This window comes from Diuraphis noxia, unplaced genomic scaffold, assembly GCF_037042655.1.
Source record: "Diuraphis noxia isolate RWA-SAM2 unplaced genomic scaffold, SU_Dnox_SAM2 contig0001, whole genome shotgun sequence".
NCBI lineage: Eukaryota > Metazoa > Arthropoda > Insecta > Hemiptera > Aphididae > Diuraphis > Diuraphis noxia.
This window is the reverse complement of record NW_028301711.1, coordinates 85,898,414-85,904,033: the sequence shown is the minus strand read 5'-3', so window position 1 is coordinate 85,904,033 and position 5,620 is coordinate 85,898,414.

Below are 5,620 nucleotides of genomic sequence, written 5' to 3'. Positions count from 1 at the left end.
GGCGTTCAGCATATGATTGTTTATTAATGATCTTATTATATGTCTAGTTATTAGTGGTTTTAACTTTTAATAAATAATAAATCGATTACATCCTGAAAAAATAACTAACTACAAGTATGAAACCATTGGAACCATGTCTGCCTCCTCCAAAAAAACTCGTCTTTCCGGTGGGGTCAGAAAACTTGTAAGAGCAAAAGTAAAAATATGATTTTTTTGATTTTTAAATAATTTATAGATTTGTAAACAAGTTATAATAAGAAATATGTATATTTGTATAAGACTTAATTACATTTTACAATATTTCAACCTTAAAGTTTCAGAAGCACAAGGTTTGCTTGTTCGTGTTATGAAACTGAAGTTTAGTTTTATGTTGGTTGTGTTGAAAAATATTTTAACAAAAGCTTATATATTATCCAACTATTTACAAAATACATCAATTGATTTAACAATTGCCTTCAATATGATCATAGCTTGTTCAAAAAATATTAAATCCATGAGAACTACTGAACAATTTATAGAAATTAAAAAAAATGTGATTGTGTTGTGTGAAAAATTTGATGGTATCACAAAGTTTGATGAACAAAGAAACAAAAAAGCAAAAAAAAATTTTGATGAAATGGGTGTAGATGATCATTTTAATAAATCAGCTGACCAAAGTTTCAAAATTAAAACATATTTTGTAATTTTAGATATCTTTCATTAATGTTTTAAATCACAGGTTTGAAGATTTTTCTAATATTGTAAGACAATTTGAATGCCTTGATCCAAAAAAATATTTTGTAGAAAAAAAAAACCAATGAAAAATCCATTGGTGAACTTAGAAGCTTTCTGAAATTTACCAAACTGATATTGATCAAGATGATCTTGTTTCAGAATATGATTCATTTAGTTGTGTTTACTATCATTTAAATAAGAACTGTGAAGATATTTCAATAAATGAAATTTAGAAATTTATAATAACTAATAATACGGTTTCGTCCTATCCAAATGTATGTAGGTACCTTGTACAAAATTTTTTATACACTACGGTAGTGCTACGGCTGAAAGAAGGTTTAGTCGGCTTAAATTTATTAAGTCATTTTTACGCTCTACCAGTGCCGGCGGGAGATTTTGCGGGGCCCAGGGCAGATTTTTTTCATGGGCCCTATACAAATTAAAGAAGAAAAATACATTTTTTTTTCTATTTTACATAACCCCTAAAAAATATTTTATTTTTTATTTACACAATTAAACAAAGTATATTAAACGTACAATTTTCAATTTGGATTTATTTTTTAAAACTCTAAAATGAAAAAAAATGAAATGACAACAGAAAGTGCACTCCGATTGTGTCTTCGTGGTCATGCGGACACCCATCACATACAAGATAAGGAGTACACAATCATTCTTCAACTATAAATGAATAATAATACGATAAACTATACGTATTTTCGGAAAGAAAAACACGCAACTCGGGTTATAATTGAATTATTGGAATTGATGTACACATAATAAATTACATTGTTTTCAGCGAATTATTTTAGACGTTGCCGTTGCCGTTGTTAGTCAGTCTTATAATTTATTTTTACTCTCACGCGTATTATTATATAAACTGATAATATTCATCAATCATCATCGTAAATTTAAAACAACAATCGCATTTCTGATTTCTATCGAAATTATAATTAAATATTCATAAAATTATTCGTAATATAATATATTGGTTACATTTTTTTTTTTATATGCATTTCATTAAAAACCCACGAGGCACCACTACAGATGGGACTTGTATTTTTAATATTAAAAACAAATTTATAGTATTACAAATTATTACATGCCATTTTAGGCGCGGGGCCCCTAAAATGGCGGGGCCCTGTGCAGCTGCCCCTTCTGCCCTGCCCTTCCGCCGGCGCTGCGCTCTACTATGTCTGAAGAAAAATTATTAAACCTTGCAGTACTTAATATAGAAAAATGGAGAAAATTGATGTTGACAAAGTCATTGAAACATTTGCAGAAATGAAAAATAGAAGAAAATTATAATAATAAAATAACTGTAGGGAATATAAATATACTTTTACATTTTTTGAGCATATTGTGTTTTTTTTTTTGTTACAAGGTATTAATTTCTAATCCAATTTCATCTCTAATAAATGGCCTCTTAAAGTGGCTTGACCCACAGTTCCCAAACTGTGGATCCGCCCCTGCTAACTTATACGATAGAATCAGTAAATATTGTGATTATTTAATAAACAATTTATACTTCTAAGTCAAATGCCACAAGTACCTAATATTTACAAAATCTAGGCATTTGGAAATAATGTCAAACGATTAAGTTCGAATAGATATATATATATAGTAAAACAGACAACGGCTTTGACGTATTATAGAGCGTTATATGCGTTTTACAGGTTTTGCTCGATTTAGATTCGATAACGATTGCAGGATTTCTATAACAGTCTTCTTTTCTTTTCGGGATTAGAAACTTATCCAGTTGTCTGTAAAGCGCATATAGGTACTTACCACGAATTTGCACCATTTCTACTTGGCGTTCGCAAAAATATAATATTTGGCTGAAACCAATTTAATTTCAAATTGATCTAAATTAGTCTGGGCGAAACGGCAATCATATAAAACAAAATTTGGTTGAAACGAGTCCTGCTCGGTATTTTGATGGACTGACTTTGAAATTTGTAGCTAAGTATGTATAGTAAACAGGTAAGTTATAAAAATAGTATAGTAAATTACGAACAGAACTTTTCAATTTTTTAAATGGGTACCTACATCGTAAATACACCATGCGCGATTGTGAACTCCCATGGGTCTACTATACGATACTACTTGATACCTATAACTATATGTAACTCTCCTGAGTTTCAAAAAGGTAGGTAGTAGGTACATTATCTACAGTCTTGCCGACATAAAACATAAATATAAATTTATAATAGCATTTTATTCACGACATTTATTGATTCATTTATTACAAAAATTATAATAAATAATATAAAAAAAATTATTTAATTTCTTTAGGTGTACCTAACTGTTGAGCAATAATAGATAAGATAGATACTAATGAAAAAAAAATTGTTAAATTTAATGTTAATAATATGAACATCCAAATTTTAAAAAAGTTGGACAAGTCGGTATAGAACATTAATTAGAACTACCTAGCTGCTGTACAGTAATTGTCGTGTATGTCATTATTGACTAAACGACTATTGTAATGGGTGTTTTAGATTGATAGTTGAATTCAATGATAAATCAATAATCATTGCATATAAAAAACGATTCTGGTCGGAGAAGTTATCTTATCCAAGCATACCTGTATAAAAAAATCAAATTAAATCACTAAAAATTAGTAGGTAAAAATTGAAAATATCTTATAGGGCTATAGGTATATTGTTTCAGATAAACATTTTTTTTCTATTAATAATTTTAAATTATAATTTCTAATGTAAGCTGTGAAAAGAAAAACTTTTATGAATTATTTTAAAATTTGAACTTTAAATGAATGTAAAAAATAATCGTTTAATTTAATTTTTATGACTTAGAGTTCTAAATTTAAAATAAATGTTTTTCATAAGCCGTTACCCAAAACTATAAAATTATATTACAACGCAGTTTATTTATTGAGATTTTAATTTTAAATTTGTATGAAATTAGAAATTATTTTAACAAAGAATAGGTAGCCGGTTTTAATAATTTTATTATAATTTAAAAATATTATTTCTACTTGAAATTTTTTAAATTTATCATTATTTTCCATACACACGATAATATTTTCAATATTTTCGTTAAAAATTAATTCGTACCTAATTTATTATTATTATTCGTAGAATAAATTATTTTAATAGAAATCATAAAATATTAAGTAATATACAGGCTTGACAGACCATCTTCGTTGAAAATCGATTTTTGTGTATTTTATGTAATATTGATTTCAAATTTAACACTTCCATTATAATGGCCCATTCCACATCTAATATACGCATGCGTACAGATAACTACAGCAGTACCCATTTGTCTACTTTTTTTGACTTTTGACTTTTACAACTAGATCTAATTTCTTCCAGAAATCACTCTTAAGTTAAAGTCGCAGATTTTCTAATACAACTAATATGACTTTGGGCAAAAAAAAAACCATTTTAAAACCAATGCCTACATGCATCACTTCATTCAGAACCTAATATCATGTTTTTGAAATATCTGTGTATAATTATTAAATACAATACAACTACCCATAACTAAATCTAAATAATAAGTAATAAGCTTCTGATCCGATTTAGTCACTCATCACATTTCCGACTACTAAAGTCCGTACAGTCCCTATTCCAAATATAACATTCACTATTTATAAAAAATTCTCAAGTAGAGTATTAAATCATAGGTTATAGTGCACATAATTTGGAGAATGTGCGCTCCGACAGTTTTATTATTTTTATTATTTTTATGAATTGATATAGGGCAATATTTGAATGTTTGTGAATTGTTTAAAAACTTGATACGCGCAAAGAAAAAATTAAAGCTTATTACCTTTTTTTATCCTTTTTAAAGAATACTTTAAAGTGTCTTAAATAAAATTATATATTCTGTTTAAGAGGTATCGAAATATTTACACACATAGGTATTATCCATAAATTATATAGATACTATATAAAAGCGCAATGTTTCCAGTGTATTCGACTTAGTATCATGGAGTAATACCTTAGGAAGTCAAAAACTTCTATACACCTATTATAGGCCAGTCTCTACATAGCTAGTAGTCTAGTGACTATATGTATAATGCCTCTTATGCGTGTATGCCTACTAATATACTTTTATCAACAAATCGAATACGGTATTTAATGACTAATAAAATGTTTTATTAAATTTAATTTAAGAAACTCACCACTTCTTTATCTTTGGATTATTATAAAATCATACCAGTATAATAAGCCGGTACAACTGCTAAAAAAACACGAACAAACGCGAGCATTAAAAAGTGTGTTCTCATCAACTTAAGTTGGCTACAGATATATTTTATAAAATATACTATTACCTATCTAATAATGTTCATCATGCCTATAGAATATCGCAATAATTGTAATAGGTATGTACCTATAACATGTACCTATAGTTAACATATACCTATGTTAACTTAGAACACAATTGCATATCATTGTTATATTTGTGAGATACCTATCAATGGGATATATTAGGTAATTTATTATACAATCATGATTATTATTTAAGGTACCTAATTGACAATTTAATTTGAAATAATATCGAAAATATAATGATTTATGCATAAGATAGGTTGTATAAAATAAGCTGTAAGCTGAATCCAGGTTTTCAGCTCTAACATTAGAATTCGACTATACTAGTCACTAAAGTAGGTACCTAGGTACTACACTTATTTTGGAATAGAATAAACAATCATTTAATTATAAGAAATATTTTGAGCTAAACCATTAATGTAGGTATAGATACAGTGAAAACTCTTTATAACGAAACTCGTTACAACGAAAAACTCTATATTACGTAAATAGCTTTAAGTTGACTTATAATGGTTGATTTGATTTAAAACCCATATTAATTACTCTCTATTACGAAAACTCTCAATAACTAAAGAAATCACATGGTCCCTTCAGATTCGTTATAGAGA